This window comes from Mustela putorius, unplaced genomic scaffold (genome assembly GCF_011764305.1).
Source record: "Mustela putorius furo isolate JIRA1106 unplaced genomic scaffold, ASM1176430v1.1 tig00003869_pilon_pilon_pilon, whole genome shotgun sequence".
NCBI classification, from domain to species: domain Eukaryota; kingdom Metazoa; phylum Chordata; class Mammalia; order Carnivora; family Mustelidae; genus Mustela; species Mustela putorius.
In genome coordinates, this window is record NW_025422021.1 from 17,145,150 (window position 1) to 17,165,337 (window position 20,188).

Here is a 20,188-nt window from a genome sequence, read left to right on the forward strand (position 1 = left end):
CCTGGAATCTAGCTGTGCATTGGGCTCAGCAAGGAGTCCGCTTCTCCCTCTGAGCTCTCGCCTCACCCTCTGAAATAAGTAAATTAAATCTTTCGGAAAAAAAAAAAAAAAGAAGAGAGAAAAAAATATTATCCTTCACGCAAGCAAGTCACCTTATCCTTGAGTGTTCAAGAAGAGAAGAGAGGGTCAGAAGGAGAAGCAGACTCCTGGCAAACAGGTAGCCTGATGTGGGACTTGATCCCAAGACTCCAGGATTAAGACCTAAGCTGAAGGCAGTCACTTAACCAACTGAGCCACCCTGGTGCCACAAATCTTTCATGTTACACATATTTACTTCCAAAAGCAGCATATTGTTCATCTGATTTGATACACATTAGAATCTTACCAGAAACTTCTAAACATGCTAATGCATAAGAATATTTTCTAGAAATTCTGATTTAATTTGGTTTGAGATGGTCCCTGGGCATTGGGGGAAAAATCATCCCATGGGGTTTTTAATGTACAGTCAGGTAGAAAACCACGGTAGTATTTTAGTATTAATTTTGGATACTTACAGAGGTCACATATGAAATTAAATGTAGAGAAGCAGAGAAATATAACAGACTTAGTAGACTGTTGTGAGTATGAGTTTGTGATTATAAGTGTTGGATGCCCTGGTACCTGAGACTTTAAAGATGGTTTTAAGAAACACGTTAAGTGGTTAAATTATAGAGCTCATAATTATGATCGTATAAAACAATAACAATAATAATAACAATATTAACTGAGCACCTAAGATGGACAGAGAACATAAAAATAGAATTATACTAAAATTATACAAATGGGTGAGTGATACTTGGTATAAAACTTCCAGTAAAACCATTATATAAGAATGCTAAAGTGAGTAGTAACATTAACGGGAAACATGGCTTATACTTCATTTGTAACTTCCTTAACAGTTTTCAGTACAGCTCTAAGAACTTACATACCTATATGAATAACATATCTATATTTAACACATTATATTACCATACTACATTGGCTTAATCTTAGTTGTCCAAAATTGCTTAATACGCTTTCTCATGACAGTAGATCAAATGCAAAATTATCACTTCAATATTAATATCAATGAAAATTATCAATATTTTATCTTTCCTCTATCTGAAACATTCACTTCAAAGTGATGTTTTGTACTCCTAGATTTTTTTGTTTATTATCATGTTTAGAGATTCGCTAAATGTCCAACAAAGAATTTTAAAAAGTTAAAAATACTAAACATTTATTTTGAATGAATTTGAATAAATAAATGAAAAGCATAAAAGCTCTGCTTCTTATTTTTCATATATGAATATTGGGATTTTTTCAACATTACATTATCTAAAAAAAAAAATCAGAGATGGCTACTAGAGCATCTGAAAATGAATTCATTAAGGTGTCAGGAGCTTGGAGCAAACGTACTCTAGTCGATCTATGCTTTGTTCTATTTTGTTTGCCCTATGAGGGCTTAACAGTGACATGATAATACTAGCAAACATTTATGAATTACTGCTACGTGCCAGGCACTATTCTAAGCATGTAACATATATTAGGTCACCTAAGAACTCCATTAAGAATGAGGCTTCAGTTTATATTATATGGATCATCATTATTTATAAATTCTAAAAAAAAATATTTTTAGGCAAAGTTGATTAGATCCAATTGTCTTCCAGGAAATTTATATCAGAAAACTAAATCACTAATTGTATTTGAAATATGCAGAAATGGTTTGTTGAAAAAAGGAGATTCAAAGATGTTATTCATAATGTGCTAACCCTTTTGATGAATTCAAGAATGACTCTGCATTCTAATCTTTGATCTCTCAGTTTTTCTTTTTCCTTATGTTTTTTTACCACCCCCTCCAATGATTAATCTTCAATAATGAGGCCAAAGTTGATTTCTTATACCTGTTGCATCAGCCATACTACCTACTTTCTACAATTTCAATGGCATTTTGGATCAGAACCAACCACCAAGTTGATCCTATGCTTTTCAAAAGGGTGCTCGGGCCACCTCAACATACTTTTGCTACCTCCGACCCACTTTTCCACACTCCAGTTCTTTCAAGCTCACTTGTTAACTATGTCCCTCTCTCCCATTATTCCACTTAATTTTCATAAACTTTCCTCCAGACTCTCCATGGAGGCTAGATATTTTTAAAGCTTGATTTCTAATTATTTCCCTCTTTACCATAAATGAAAGGGACAATGAAAATCTTCTTTAGTAGAAAAGCTATGTCAGTTTGGGTTAGCTTCTTTCTTACTAGAAAAGATGCCATGGTTTGAATTGTGTCTCCCCCAGTCCCTTTCCCAAATTTATATGTTGAAGTCTTAACCTTACCTCAGCATGTCAGAATGTGACAGTTTTAGAAATAGCGTTGTTGCAGTTGTAATTGATTAAGTCAAAGCCATTTTGGAATAGGGGGACCTCCACCCCCATGCAGTAAATGTGCTTATAAAAAGGGGAAACTGGAACACGTACATGTACACCATGTAAACATAAAAGTAGAGATCAGGGCAATGCATCTACAAAACAAGGAATGCCGAAGACCGCTAGCAAATTGTCAGAAGCTGGGAAAGAGGCATAGAAAAGATTCGCCTTTGAAGCCTTCAGAAGAAGCCAACCTTGCTGGCACCTTTAACTCAGACTTCCAGCCTCCAGAACTAAGAGACAATAAATTTCTGTTTAAGATAGCCACTTTGTGGTACCTTGTTATGTACCCTAGCAAACTGATTTAGAAACCAAATACATGACTGACTTTACTACAATATCCTTGTACTTCCCGACTTCTTTACATGATGGGGGCTTTGAACCAACTCTCCTTAGAAATAAGTATAATGATAACACTCTAGCACCTACCATAAGGGAGCTGAATAGAAGAGTGAACAAAAAACTGGGTCAAAATGGAGACACCTAGTATCAAGTTTTCTTTCTCCCTATTTCTTGTTAATTTGAAGACATTTTGATTTCACTGTGTTGCCTTTCTCATCTATAAAATGGGATAGCAACACAAACTATTATTGTAAAATAGTAGGGTTAGGAGTCTGGGATCTTGAATCATACAGAGCTAAGTTCCTAGTCAACCTCCTATTCACTGCAGGCATACTCTCAGGCAAGTTCTGAGATGGCCACTTCTTTGTGTATCAGAATTAAATTTCTGAGGCTCCAGACTTCACCTGAACCTTCAGGAAAACATCCCCCTATCCATGGCAGCTGGTTCACTGATGGGTGGGAGAACCAAGCCAGGCCAGAAAGCAAGAGTGTAAATGGAGGAGTCATTCTGGAGATAGAGCGTTTTCTCACACTACCTTAATTGAGAAAGTCAACACAAATACCTTCTGACGGCTGGATGTTGGGCAAATCCCCTGACCTCTCTAAGCTTGTTTTCTTTCTTTATTAAAAAAAAGGGGGGGGGAATAATAATAACTAGCTCATAAGACTTTTGTGGGGTATATAGTTTTTAGCATAGTGCCTGAAATGAACTATGATGAGTTCTATTCTCATTCTGTGTACTTCCCTGGTTGTTCATGTTGGACATCACAAGAAAAAGTGTGTTCTTTCTCTTAGGTTATAGAGTTATTAGTATGTGACTCCAGAGATGCCAGGGATCACTATACCAGCACCTAGAAAGAAGCAGCAACAAGAAGAATGGGGGAGATTTGAGAAGAGGCTCTGGAAGAGCCCCATTCTCCATCCCATCTCTAAGGTCTTCTTTTTTCCATCTGTGAGCTTTCTGGTGTCTGCCATTAACTCTCCTTTTCCCAATTCAGTGAATAGCAGTTAAATTTCTGTGATTTACACACAACTTAATCTCTCTTGGTCTGTTTCTTCATCAATAAAATATGGTCAATAATAGTGTCCATCTCACTGGGTGATAATGCTGATAAGAAAGTTCTTAGCCCAATATATGACACACAATAAGCAACTGATAATATATAACTATTATTAATCTCACTGTAACTTAGAGTAACTCAGAAAAAAGTAAATATATGTGAAAGTCATTTGGGAAAATTAAGTCTGAAATATATAAAGGCAAGACTGTCTCACAATGATAAAAATCCTTTTTGATGCTCTCAAGGGGATTGATTATCAAGAGGTCATTGCTCCTGGACTGAGCATCTATAGGTTCTGCCCTATACTGATTTGGTGAAAATGGTGCTAATGAAAAAGTTTATTTAACTGTATGCTAAAAATGGGGAAAATAGACTTATACATACATATAATTGGCTCATGATACCAAAGTCACAGAGGAGTTGAAATTCTCAATGCACTACTTTCTGGGACGGTGAGTTTTGACAGGTTTCTCTATGATTCCAAACATCATATTTACTCTCAGTCTTCCTCTGGCCATGAGCAGGAAATCTAAAAATAAAGTATAAGCTTCATCTTGAGAAATATTATCCTGTTAATTGCCAACATCCACCCACCATTCCCAGGAAGTGTCCAGAGAATGTAAGCTTAGGAGCATTGAGTAAGGGCTTCCAAGTGGAGGAAAAATGAATAAAGAAATAACTTTACTGAATGGGAAAAAACAAAAATCCCACTCCATGTTTTGGGTTGAACTAGAATGAACAATGGCAATAGTAATATTTTTTTCTTGTTAGACCTAGACTTTCTCAACCTTTCCTTAATTCTATCTAAATGGTTGCCATCTAAGTGTACAGCTCAGTGCTTGTCAAAGGGAGAAGTTATTTTAAGAATAAAATGTTGTTAACATTTTCTAAAGAAAACACCATCTGGCAAAGGGCTAATGCCATCACTTTCACCTTAAATTTCAAAAGGTTATTGTGAACATGAATTCCCCCCAATTTTTCAATCTTTGATAACTTAATACATTAACATGCCCTTTGTTATTTTTTCTTTTAAATTTAAAAATATTTTTTAGTATTCAAATTAAGTGTGATGGCAACAAGGGAATTCAGGTAATTATTTTATTTTTAGAAGTTAAATTATAAAAACCTCTATGGCCTTATACATTAAAAAAGCAGTATAGATAACCAGTAAAACTCAAATAAAACTTTATGTTGATCTATGCTCATAAAAGTACTCAGAAAAGCAATGTAATGATTGGTGTTAGTTTCAAATTTTTTTCCATTTTGAAAATATGGTAAAGAATCTGAGAGTTTCACAAAACAAACTGAGGGTTGCTTGGGGGAGGGGGTTTGGGAGAGGGGGTGGGATTATGGACACTGGGGAGGGTATGTGCTATTGTGAGTGCTGTGAAGTGTGTAAACCTGGCAATTCACAGACCTGTACCCCTGGGGATAAAAATACATTATATGTTTATAAAAAATTAAAATAAAAGAATCTGAGAGTTTATAGCATTCTTTTTGGTGATATGTTTAATTTCCATAGATTATTTTATTTCCATCTTCCTTGTAATACTAATTTTTCTATTAATGAATAATACATTTGTTTTGTTTGTTCCTCTCTTCTCTTATGTATATGGTTGTTTTAAAATATTTCTATTGGGGCACGTGGGTGGCCCAGTTGGTTAAGTGGCTGACTCTTGGTTTCAGTTCAGATCATTATCTCAGGGTCCTGGGATTGAGCCCCGTATGGGGCTCCATGATAAGCAGTCAGTCTGCTTAAGATTTCTCTCTCCCTCTGCCTCCACCTCCAACTCATGCTCTCTCTCTCTCAAAGTAATAAATAAATCTTTAAAAAAATTTTACTGGCCTTTTTTGTTCCATGAATACCATAGTTTAAAACAAAGAAATGCTGCCTTCAAAACATTTATTTTATTTAAGGTGGAGTTGTGTAGATCTTGAGGAAAAAGAGCTAAGCTCTCTTACTATAATTTTCAATTTGTAATTACAAGACTGAAAGAGTTAGTATAATACTTTAAACTTGATGAAACAACAAATGTATTACAAGTTGTGTGTTAAATGTATAAAGAAGAAAACTTTCACCACAGGGAACAGAAGTCAGAATAAATAGCAGCGTGAAGATTGAGAGTACTTATAGAAATAATGAAATGAGGCCAGAGACTATAACAAAATATCAGGACATCCTCTCCAATCCTTGTTCAGTTAATTTGTCTTCCACAGCATGTGTCTGAAATAAACTCAGTTGTTTACATTTCAAGTATTTTGGAGACAGGCATGAAACTGACAGGCATATTTTGCAAAAATAAAAACCTAAGAAAACTCTTTTTTTGCAGCTTCCCAATATTATAAATAGGCAGGGGATAGTTTAATTAAAACTATAACGCTTAAAAAAAAAAAAAAAAACCTTTCTCCACTTTCATCACTCTAGAACCATGGAAATACCAAAGGTAAAAAATAACAAGAACTGAAAAACCTTAAGTAAATGTGAGCATAATGAAAAGAAGAATAATTGCTATTGAAAATAATGGTTTTCTAGGGGGTAGAGTCCTATAAAATGGAAGGTCTTTTGATCCTGCAGAGCATATTAATGGATTGGATTATGCAATGGTCAGACTGGGAATAGCTACTGGAAATTATTTAGTTGCTGTGCATAAGTGAGATAAATTTGGTGCTCAGAGGGAAGCAGCTGAGGAGGAAAAATGAGAGGGAGAAGGAGGCAGATCAAAAACCAGTTCTCATGAGTTCCCGTCAGTGTGAATTATCACAGAACAAACTTCAATCATGGAATAGCCTGAAGAACATAAAAGCCTCAATGCAATTGGAATTTCTTTACTTTCCTGTTGTAAACATTTCTTATTCTCCCCATGACATTAGTAAAGTCTAATGTCACATGAATACCCTGTGGGTGTGAATTTGTGGAAATAAGATAAAAGGTCTGGTTTCAGAAAGTGAGGAACAACGTTCTTGATGGCAAAATGACCTATAAAGTGAATGTGGGGTGCCTGGGTGGTTCAGCTGGTTAAGCGGCTACCTTCAGCTCAGGTCACGATCTCAGGGTCCTTGTATAGAGTCCCACATCATGCTCCCTGCTCAGCTGGGAGACTGCTTTTCCCTCTCCCTCTTCTGCTCCCTCTGCTTGTGCTCGCTATCTCTTTCACTGTCTCTCTCTCTCTCTGTCAAATAAATAAATAAATAAAATCATTTTAAAAATTGCAAAAGCGAGAAGAGTTAGACCAAAACAAAGACAAAGAAAGGCAGGACTAGTGAACAAAATAGTGATTAGTATGTGCTAAAGTTTAAGTGCTGTCCATATGAATACATTTAATTCCCACAACAGTCATAGAGTAGGTGTCCTTCATTTGGGGCGCCTGGGTGGCTCAGTCGGTTAAGCATCTGCCTTCGGATCAGGTCATGATCCCAGGGTCCTGGGACTGAGCCCTGCATCGGGCTCCCTGCTCAGCAAGGAGCCTGCTTTTCCTTTCCCTCAGCCTGCTGCTCCCCCTTCTTGTTCTCTCTCTCTCTCTCAATCTCTCTCTCTCTCACTGACAAATAAATAAATAAAGTCTTTTTAAAAAATTGTTTAGAACCTTCATTTAACAGATGAGAAAACTGAGGCACCAAAAAATTGAGTCATTTGCCAAGATTATACCCTTAGTAAGCGGTGGAGCTAAGATCAGAGATCGGTCTGGCTAGCTTAATATGCTTTATTACTACATTACACATTACACAATTTTCTTTCTGGCAAGTATTTGCATCCCTTTCCAGAATACCATGAAATGAGTAAGAACTCCTTTCTCAGTGAAATTAATACTTAGAAGGAGGAGGGGTGTGGTGTTAACTTTTTCTACACCTTTGCCATTTCTGCGTTTATGTCATTTTAGAAAAGGAGAAGCAAGGAGACAGAGCCCATTCCATTCTCCTCAGTAACAGAGTGGTCACTCACATGGGTAGATGTCCCACTGAGGCATCTGTGAGGGTTTCTTCATTCAATGACCACATGAGGAGTGATATTTTCCTTAGGGAGATTAAAAGAATGGGAGGTTCCTGTTTAATCTTTTTTCTATGATTATATTTAGGAATATTTTACAGTTTGTGCTACTACTTACCTACTTACTAAAAATAGATCTTTAATTGAATTCTTTCTTATGGGATGGTGGTGTCCTTGGTTTTATGTGAGTGATCACCTACTCCATCTGTGTGACAAATGCATGAAAAATAGTTTCTGCTATAGTTTTAAAGAAGGATCATGCACATTAGAGATGGGAGGAGTAGAGAGACTCATGATATTTTGCTAATTAGTACAGACAAGTATATGGATTTAAAGAGAAAAAAAAAAAACCTGGAGTAACAGTATTTCTCACTCTATCCAAAGAACACAATACTTCAAGGGCTCACAGTTAGTAAGAAACCTGACTTGTTGACAGCTGGAAATATCCGTGAATGTCATTCCTATATTCTTTTTACTGCTTAGATAGTGTTTTTTTTTTTTTAACACTTAAATGTCAACAAGTTTGATTCCGTGTAAATAGGTTACCTCCACATCAGTCAGTGACAGCAAAATCTCAAGATGTTAGAAGAAAGAGACAAAAGTTGGAAAAGTTTTTCATGTTGTTTGTCAAAAGCTCATTTATTCATTGTTCATTCCTAATAACTCATAAACAATATCTCATAAATGTTGGCTGGATTAATCAGATGTCTATAATTACTTTTACTCTAGTAATGAGGGATTTACTAAAAATATGAGGCCTCCCTTTCACACAGCCCTTGGACTCCATGATGTAAGTTTCTCTTATAAATGAGACCAGTTTATAATGAAGTCCTTCTCTTTGTCAGTAATAAAATCTTGTTGAAAAAAGTTAAGCCATGCACATAACTCAGGCTGAATCCTGACTTTGAACAACCTGCCTCATAAGGAGATGTCACCTAAGACAGTAGCCACCCCACCCCACCCCACCCCTGCCCTGTGCAATGATTGGCACTGCTACCAAAAACAGCAATAGCACTGTGATGCCTGAATGTACATGGAAGGATGATTGTGAAACCATTTTAACTCTGTTGCACGTTTCACAGAAATCTGAATCATAATTGGAATAATATCTCCAGAAGGAATAGAAGGGCTGGAAGCAGAATCAAGGTGTGCTATGAACTACTACAGTCTTTGGCCCTTGGAGAATATTTCTTTCCATGCCATAGCACTAGAAAATGTAAATGGTAGAAAAAGCATGGATTGTACATAGATCTGAGAAAAGGATAATAGGAAAGAGGAGCCAAAGTATTGTGGTTGAAGGTCAAGGCCATTAAGCTTTACAGAAGTCTTAAAAGGAGGGCATGCTCACAAAATTCTTTCTTTGTTCATCATATTTACTTTTCCCCACGTGTCAATGTCACACATATTCCAATGATTTATCAATGGATTCAGAACATTAAGTTATTGTCTTAAAAGTTTATTACTGGTTTCCAACTCATTTTTTTTAATCTTCCTGGAGTGTCTAAAAGAAGTGCTTTTAGCAGATGATATAATTTTTCAGCACAGAATATCTACTGATGCATAATTTTTCTTTTGTGGCTGGCTGGAGGAATGACTTTCCATAAGCAGATAAAGCTAAGAAAATTCATACAGCAAGGTAAAGCACTGACTATTAGAAACAAATAAAAAAGAAACATTTCTATTATTTTATTAATCAGAAGAATAACTAGTTGGATATCTACATTTTTTTGACAGAGCTTGTCAAAAGAGATCAGTGGACATTCCAGGTTTTCAGCTTTGTATTGAGATAAAATTGACAAATAGAATCGTAATATATTTAAAGTGTAAAATGTGATGGTTTGATATATATGCAGACATGTGAAAGATTCCCATATCAAGGTGATTAACATACGTCACTTCACATATATTTTTTTCACTTCACATATATTTATCTTTTATTTTTTTCTGGTGAGAACACTTAAATTCTCTCAACAAATTTCAATTATATAAGACAGTGTTATCAATGATAGTCATTATGTTATACATTAGATCCCTAAACCTTATTCATCTTGTAACTGAAAGTTTGTACCCTTTTGCCACCTGTTGCCCATTTCCTTCTGGCAACCATCATTCTATTTTTTTGTTTGTTCATTTCTATGAGTTTACCTTCTGCTTGTTTGCTTACTTTTCAGATTCTTCATATAAATGATAGCATAAAATATGTCTTTCTCTGCCTGGCTTATTTCATTCAGCATAAAGTCCTCTAGCTTCATCCATGTTGTCACAAATGGCAGGATTTCCTTTTTTTTTTTTTTTTTTAAGACTGAATAATATTCTATTGTGTGTGTGAGTGTGTGTGCATGCATGTGTGTGTGTATTTCACATTTCCTTTATCAATCTATTTGTCAACGGACCCATAGGTAGTTTCCATACCATGGCTATTATAAATAATGTTGCAATGAACACGGGAGTGCAGATTTCATTTCCTTTAGCTATATACCCAGAAGCAGGATCACTGGATCACACAATTGCTCTATTTTAAATTTCTTGAGGAGCCTTTCCATACTGTTTTCTATAGAGGTTGCACCAATTTACACTCTCACAAAAGTGTACAAGGTTTATTTCTGGGCTCTCTGTTTTGATCCATTGATCTATGTGTCTGTTTTTATGCTAATGCCATACTGTTTTGGTAATGATAGCTTTGTAATATAGTTTGAAACTGGAAACTATGATGCTTCCAACCTTGTTATTTTTTCCTTAAGATTGCATTGGCTATTTGAAATCTTTTGTGATGCCTTATGAACTTTATATTCTGGAGTTAATTTAATTATGCCTCATGATCCAGGGAAGTCAGTTACTCATGTGAGGAGTTCAACATAACCTGCATGACATTTTTAGTGCATTTTTCTAAACAAGATTGCCAAACACTTACATGTGCCTGATCTTACTAAGAGATAAAAACCCCATATCATGATCATATTCTCACTGCTTCTTGTTTTCTCTTTCATGTTAGAGTTGACTGCAGAGCTATCCCTTTAAAATACTCTTTACTAAATATATTTTGTAGGGAGAAATGTTGGAGTTCCTCCAGTTTGGGATGTGGTCTCCCTTCCACAATTCTCTAACTCTGTCAGCACCTCTACCCTGTCTCAACACAGCAAGAATAGGTAGAGTAAATAGAATCATAAAGCCACAGATTAACATACATTAAATACATGGCCTCATTCAGATCTTCTATCCTGGAATATTTCCAGATAGTGAGAAGAACTTAGACCAAAGAAAAGCGAGAAAGAATTACACCCTTGCACATTTGATTAATATATGGTTTCTTTTATCATCTGATCTAGTAATTCCACTTCTGAGTGTTTACCACCAAAAATAAAAACACTAAATTGAAAAAATATGCACCCCTGTATTAATTGTAGCATTATTTAAAATAATCAACATACAGAAGTGGCCCAAGTGTCTATTGATCCATGAATAAAGAAGATGTAGTACACACGAGAGCAAGGGTGTGTGCATACACACACACACACACACAATGGAGTATTACTTAATCATTAAAAAACATGAAATCTTGCCATTTGTGACAACAAATTTGTGACATTGTGATTTGTGACAGGATGGACCTGTAGGGGATTATGCTGAGTAAACTAAGTCAGAGAAAGAAAAATACCATATGATTTTGCTTATTTCTGGAATCTAGAAAACAAAATAAAACAAAAACAAGCTCATACATATAGAGCACAAAGTGTGGGGGTTAGAAGGGTGGGTGAAACAGGGGAAAGAGATTAAGAGATACAACCCTCCAGTTATAAAATAAGTAACTCATGGAGATAAAAAGGATATCCCAGGGAATATAGTCAATAATATTGTATCAACATTGTATGGCCACAGATAGTAACTACACTTACTGTGGTGAGCATTAAGCAATGTATAGAATTTTCTCATCACTAGGTTGTATACCTGAAATGAATATAACATTGTCTGTCAACTATATTTCAGTAATAAAAATTAAAAATAAATTGAAAAGAAACTTAATTCCTAGAATAAATCCTGTTTAGTCATGGAAAAAATAAATACGTGAAATATTACTTAATTGTATAGGAAGATAAAAATATGTATAAATAAATATACTTTATAATTTGACTTTAACATGACCACCATTTTGGTGAACAACACAAGACAGACAGATACTAGATTCCAAGTGTTCTAATGACCAATGAACCTCGGAGTTGACCTACTTTCAGACATTTTGTTATGTGAAATAATTTGTGTCCATATTGATTAGGCCATTTTCAGTTGTATTTTCTGTTATTTTTCACTGGAAACATCCTAGAAAAATGCAGAGATATTATCTCATTTATGCCTTTATTATAGTGCTTGAGTAAATTGAATAAATGGGGATGACAGAGGTGGGGAGTTAGGGAAGACATTAGGAATCTTTGTGAAAAGGACTACTTAGGGGAATTCAGAAACTGCTGATTATAATAGTCCCAGCTTCACAATTTGGCCTAGGATTGGTTTTATTATAAATTTCTGATTCTGTACTGTATAAATGGATGTTAATGGATTGCAAACATCTGTTCCTCCCACAAGGTGATATTTTATCCCTTTTTTTCCCTACTGCTAAAAGATAGGATTGCTGTCACTGTCACTGTCCTCAAAGTCATACCATAGAATATTGATAACTAGTTGATATTTTGCTACTGTTAAAATCTGGAAATTTAAGGCATTAATTGCTTTTCTTTAAGATGTTCCAGGTAATAGGTAAATATAGAACTAAAATGCAATGTAAAATGATAATATGTGTGCATGTATCTGTATATTTGTATACATACATGCATATGTGTGTGTGTGTGTGTGTGTGTATGAAAACATATATCTGAGAAAAACGCAATACATATTAAATTCCGTTCACTTAAAGATAAAACCTATTGTACAGATGCCTGGGTGGCTCAGTCTGTTAAGTGCCTAACTTTGGCTTAGGGACCTGGGATGGAGCCCCATATCAGGCACACTGCTCAGTGGGGAGTCTGCTTCTCTCTCCTTCTGTCACTCCCCCTGCTTGTGCTCTGTCTTTCTCCCTTTCTCTCTCTTTGTCATACAAATAAATAAAATCTGAAAAAAAAAAAAACATAAACCCCATTACAAATTTTCTATTTATATATCTGAAATAACATCTCTTTCAAAATAAATACATACTTACAATTGATCTTTTCTCCAGTGAATACAAATAGGTGAGTTACTTACATGACATAAATAGGCAAACGAAATGATCTTAAGTAGTAAGTCACCTGCTCAAAGATAGGGAGGACCCATTTGGAGATTCAGCAATCTGATCTGACCATCCCCAAAGTCAACTGTCCCCTTCATTTGACTGAGTTTGCCTTTGTAAATCATGGGCAGTCATTGTCATTTTTTTTTTCCCTTGAAGAGAGATTTCTTGGACCACTGTCCTATTTCTGCTTTTCCTAGACTTGTACTGCTATCTACTTTAGATCTTATAACAACAACAAAATTGAAGCTAAAGGGTTCTTTAGGCAAATGAAGCTATTCAAGAGAGTCAATAATAAGAATGGCATGTCCATCCCTCTGTAATTTGTTAATATGCATTGTGCTCAAATGTTCAGATTTGCCGGGTCAGTGTTCCAAATGCTGCCTGGAACTAACATCTAATGTGCATTGTATGCAGGAAGGTCACACTTCAATTTCAGCCCAGGTTTTACATTTTAGTTCCTGCTCATAATATAAATAAACATAGCATTTCTCAGCTTAAATTTATTTCAGGCATGCTCTCTCCAAAGGATTTAAAAATTAAAATGCCTCCATGGCAGAATGGGGATGTTTATCCATTTAAGATGCCTAGAAATATAAGGAGGAATCATCTTTCTTCTCTGTGCAATACAATTTTTGAATAACAGTTTTTGAGAAGATCATTTTGAACTATATTTAACAAGTAGCTTGTTTCAGCTTCCATATTAGCTTGATTTACCATCTGCAGAATTACCAATAACATGATGCATTTATTACCCGTAAAAGCTATTAGCAGGTCATTTTGTTCAGTTCATCATATGTGTCTTGAGACACAATCTGGCGTCTAACAGATTTTCATACATTGATGTCGCAGAGAATCAGACTGTTCTTTAATTGATTGTTTCTTGCTAGACTCCTTTTGATTAAAACAGGTTATGCTATTTGCTTTTAGTTCTACATTTCTCCACTTCAAAGTCTGGCCACAGAAAGCAGAAATTATTCTCATTTCTCTGGATTCTTTTAATTCAAAGTGAATGTATATATTTAAAAGTCGGCCATAATCAAGGGCTTTAAAAATGGCTTCGGTTTTCCCAATCTAGGACTCCCTCAACAAGAATACAATCCTCACCAGGTCTTTAAAAAACGAATTTATCTTTTCCTGCCAAGTCATCGAATTTTGAACCTCAGAACCTCAAGTGAGTACAGATCACAGGGACCAAAGGGAACAGGAAGGGCTCCCTCAAAGCTCTCTTTCCCTCACAATTTGCACAGACCCAGACAAGCAAAGCTGAATCGTGGTGATAGTGTTATATCCTTCTCCAGAGGGAAAAGAAAAAAGGGTCTTTTGCTAAACTGGTTTCAGAAGGCCTAACTCATATTGTTCATTTAAGCAAAGAGATTGGTACGCTCCTGAGACACCCCGTCCCCTCCCCCCTCAACCCCCCCAACCAAAAAAAGAAAACTCCAAAAGCTATGTGAACTCTGCAGGGATAAGGTCCGTGGGCCTGTCTCAGGCCTTCTATCCACATTCCCCACACAGTTAACACCGTAAAAATGAAAGGGCTGCAATCAGATCAGTACTCATCAATAGGAACCAGTAGCAGCTTCCAGGCTCAAAACAAGAGCCTAATTCAGCATTCAAAAGGTTTTTGTTTGCCTAATGTCAGAAACAAACATAAAACTTTCTATCATGTGACATCCATGACACTAGGAGAGAGCAGTCACCCTTCCCTTAGGCTTCTGTCTGCCACAGACAAAAGCTATCAATAGATTCTTTGTATTCTACCTCAGCTTTCTGTCTTCATTGATGAGCCAGTCAATCATTCCCAATTGTCATCAGCTATTTCCAGGTGAAATTCCCAAGTTCCCAATCACAGACCCCCCAAGTCCCAGGATGCACTGGTTCACGAAATGATATCCTGGCCGATAGCCTTCTTAGCAGATCAAAAATGTTATCAGGAAACAGAAATATTTTTAATACTCATCTGAAAATTTCCTAATGCTTTCCATGTTGTTTACATAACACTTTGTGAAATACTTGCTATTTTCAACTATTTTGGGCACCCAGAAATATGTAAGTGTATGAAACTGACTTTGTCATTTTAGCACAAACTAACTCCTTAAAATTTATGTTAGATTTATACAAAGTGTAGCTGCCTGGGGATTCGAAAGGATTTTTAGTGACTTAAAGTTGAAAGCCACTGTTCAGAACCAGTGGTGCATTGAGGAAAATTATGTAAGTTATGTCTTTAGAAATTACTTTTACTCTAGAATTTATTTAAAATTGAGTGTGCTGATCATTTAAAATATTGCACTAAATTTAATAGAAAAATCTCTTGGTGGATGTTTAGTGTAAATTGAAAAGCTTAAATGGCTTAAAAATAGCTTTGAAACATTATGTAGACACACGAGGCAGTTATCATGTTTAAATGATGGGAGTTTAATGGTCTTCTCATACATTAACCCTACACTCTGACGGTGAGGAATGCTTCATCTTACTCTAGAAATGGATAAAAATAAACACTCAGATTTAGTAAATCTGATTATTTATTTAGCATCTCTTTACCTATTTGTAATATTTTTGAAATGTAATGAGGTGAATTTTTATGGCCCAGAGTTCATTGGCTACAGAGCAACCTTCAAACATATAATAGTATTCACATGGGACAACTGACTGGGGTACAGTCCTGCCTTCTTTCACGTGAGGCCCCATTTTGTATGACTATGAAATTAAAAAACAAAAACAAAACAGTAACAACAGCAGCAACAAGAAACACTGTTATTTTATGTGACAGAATCTTTTAAAAATAACACTAACAAATAGTATTTGTTAGTCAATTTCTAAGGAATAAGTATATCCTACTCGTGATAATATCTGATGTCAGAAGCAATAGAAATGGCTAAAATGTACCATTATTTGATTTAGAATGTGAAATAAGTCACATTTTTTCAATGACTCCTTTATGGAGAGTTATATCACAGACACGTTTGCTTCTAGCAAGAATCGAATGACACAGTTCATATTTAAAACCAATGTGGGCAACTAACTGAATGGGTTTAAAGAGAATTTTTTTTTTAAATGGTTAGTTTCTCTAGATGAAAATATGAACTTTTGCCAGAATTCCTTTGAGAGCGAGTGGGGAAAAAATGAAAGCAACATTCTTTGAAGTACTCTTCAATGTTATCTGGTCTAATCTAAACAGCAAAGTTATAAAATCTGTAGATTTCATTCACCAGCTCTGTATCAGTCACTCATGTTGATAAGAAGGATTGGACAAATATATTAAAATAGCAGTTGTATCCTGAATTGTTCCCTCTGACATAGGATGTAATAGATTCTTTTATTATTATTAATAACATCTTGAACAGAATTTCTATGCAGGTACCTATGTTATAAAAGGTAAAACATCATAATTTTATCTTATTCTATGGCTTCCTTAGTGGGGAAGAATGAGATTAAGTAAGTTGTCTTAAATCCTAACTTACTGTACCTTGGATAGGCCTCTATCTCCAGCTTTGGTGGGATTCTCTATCGTAAATAGTTTCTAGAGATTTTAACATTATTTGATAAAGAAGATATTACTAGGGGCCCCTGGGTGGCTCAGGTGGTTAAGTGTCTGCCTTTCGCTCAGGTCATGATCATCAGGTCCTGAGATCAAGCCCTGTGTCGAGCTCCCTGCTTGGTGAGGAATTTGCTTCTCCCTCTCCCTCTGCCTCTCTCCCTTGCTCATGCTCTCTCTCTGTCTCAAAGAATAAATTTTTTAAAAATCCTTAACAAAAAGAAGATATTATTATTCTTATTTCTAAATAAAGAAACTGAGGATTTAGGATACAGTTACTTTTTTTTATTAAAAAGAAAAAAAAGACAAACCTCTTCCTTCTTCAGTAGCTTGCTTTATTCTCATAGTGGGAATCAAAATCTACTTCATTTTATGAACACAGGTAAGACCTAGTATGATTTCTTCTGTTCGTTGGAAATGATATTCTTTTAGAAGAAAATTGAGACAGGCATCACGCTTTATCTTAACCACCTGTTTACATTTCTTTTCCTTTGACCCTGTATTCTATGCTGTGAAAGCATATTTAGGAACTACAAATCTCTCCACGTCAAGCATTATTATAGCAACTAGAGGTAAGTCATCCCAACTGGTGCTTCATTGGCCCTAGAATGGTACAATGGAAAAACACTGAGCAGGGGATAAGAGGACATGGAGATTGGTTTCCACCAGCAAATTTCTAAGTTAATGTATGCCTGAGGGTTCACTTACTCATAATCACATCAGCAATTGAATGCTTGAATATATGACACACACATTGCTCAACAGTTTTTGATTTATCTTATTTAATTATTACTATAAGCCTATGAGATATATAATTCATATATATATGTATATACCTATATTTATATAATCATCCCCATCTTACAGATAATAAAATGAAGTCCACAGAAGTTAAGAAAATGAAAGTGAAGATTTGAATTAGGCTCCAGAGACTTTCCATTGACCATCATGCCCATTCCCACATCCTAACATCTGCATAATGAAGAAGTTAGACAGGTGTACTCTTGAAGATCTTTCTCCTCCTCCAACTCCCCCTCCTTGCCCTTCTCCTCTTCCTTTCTCTTCTTCTTTTTCCCCTTCTTCTTCTTCTTCGTCTTTTTTTACATTGTGTGATTACTTCAGAATCTTTCTTCACTCTGAATTAAACTTTCACCTGTTCATCTGATCATTTTCTTCTCTATTCACTTAAGCAAACCACATTTGATCAAGACATAAGATAGGTGTTCTTGTTCTATCTCTTTTGCCCTCTGTCTCTCTCTATATACACATATATAACATAGCTACTGCAAAGAGTTAAAATCAACTGTATACATACACACGTACGTGTGTGCACCCACACACTCACAGTTGATTCTTATTACTCTCAGTAGTCATGTTTATAAAGTCACTGCAAAATTGAATTAGCAAATACTGAATCATTGCTCCTAAGGGAAATATGGGGCTAGGTTCCTGTGAGCCTCTGGTTACATTTTTGTCAAGAGATCAATACACAAACTTGTTTTGTAAGTTTTACTCTCTAAAGACACTTTACTTAAAGTAGATTGTTGATCTATTAACATTGAACTTGCAGCCAACAGTATTATAACTCCTGGCTGGATGAAATTTATCTAATACCTATATTTTCTATGCAAGGCACATCACAACCTGCTTGTTCTTAGGGCACTTCAGTCCTATGCTTTGGGACCATTATGAATAGTCACCAACAGAAAGCACAAAAATTCAAAACACAACATTAAATATACTACAAACAGGACACTAGTTTACAAGATGAGACCTGAAACAAGAAGGCAGAGCTTCACCTTATTCTCATCTGAGAATGTGAGTGCCTAGCAACTCAAATATTTCACTGCTCTGCACACGTGCATGTCCATGAATTATCATGAAAGTGCCTAAAGTATAAATAAGTGTTACTGGTTATGCAAATTCAAAATGCAGAATACATAGATAATGAGAATGGAGTGTGTGTGACTGTATCTTCACCTCTGATTCTGCTTTTCTGCCTTTCTCTTTTCCCACTTTCCCATTACCCTGTCTTTTATCTTCTCTGGATAAAAACAAATAAGTAAAAAATTTTAAAATTATTTTCCACCTTGTTTCTCCAATCCTTATTTTCTTTGGCTTTTTAGAAACTTCAGGGCTATTCTACACACACACACACACACACACACACACACATATCTTTTATTCTAAATCAATTCAGCACATATCTATATTAACCATGTTGTGGTTGATTATGAAGTATAATTATTTTATATTATATGATGTTCGTTTGACAAATGGTCTTTAAAATATACCTAATATCTAACACAGGTCCAGGAATTCTTATGTTTTCTTTTTTTGTCCCTGACCTTTATATCACCTCATACTATACCAGGGCAAGAATGTCTCTATTCTTGATTTCTTTAAAGCTTCAAATTACTTGCATTTAATTTAGCAATCTGTTCTTCATTGGAGAGTAGTTGAATTTACAAAAGCAATTACACCAGTTTCCTGTGACTTTGAAGGATATATATAGTTGTGTTAATTAAGTAGAAGAAGAGAATGTGGATTGCTGGTGATTTTCCAGTGGAAAAAAACAATTGTCGTCATCTGTGTAGCATTAATTGCTACATAGGGTAGGAGATTAATATTTTTAACATTTTAAGTGGTTTTGCATAAATGTTAGCAATAAGCAAGCCATTTCATGTCTTATTGGTTTGCATTTTTAATAATATTGGAATGTTAGCCTTCCCATAAAGGGAACATTGCAACAAAACTGAAATAGTGTTTCAACCTTGCTAGTTATGTGCAAACTGACCCCGTGTACCCCCTTTGGGGAACACTCAAAGACAATGGTACTGTTGAAAACATAAAAAGAGGAGGAGGTAATTTATTTTTAATTTTTCTTACATTTGTGAATTTAGTGTCATGAGAAGCTAACAGCACTGGCCAAGGACTCTGAGGAATAGATGTCACGAAGACTTTCTATATCTTTTCTTTATTAGGTTAAACTTGGCCTTCTTTTAAAAGCTTATCATTAAGTTGGTAAAATTACACCAAAATATAAATTGGTATATTCACTTGTACAAAAAGAAAACTCTGCCAGAATCTTCCTTTCTATTTAAAATGGAGAAAGAATCTGAAAATGCAGTGATTGCAATTCATTTATTCCTCAATGATTTTTGAGCTCCTGGGGTATATGAGGCCCTGTCTTAGAAATGGAATATAGAGGGAACATGACAAATAGGGCTCCTTCTCTGAAGGTTACATTCCACAGACATAGGGGTGGTTGTGGTACGATTGACCATAAAATAAATGAGTACAATATTTTCAGATAATGCTAGAAAGAAAATAAAAAAACATGATGGTACTTCATAGAATGTTTAAACAGCAAGGACCGGAAGGCCTTTCTGAGAAGATGGTATTTATCCTGCTGGCTGAATGAGAAGAAATCATCTATTAAAAGATATCGGGGAAGGGTTTCCATACAGTGGAAACAGCAGATCTAAGTGTCTGCTGTGGGTTTGGGCTTCAAGTGTGAAGAGCAGGAAGCCTTTCTGAAATGGAGCAGGGAGCAATGT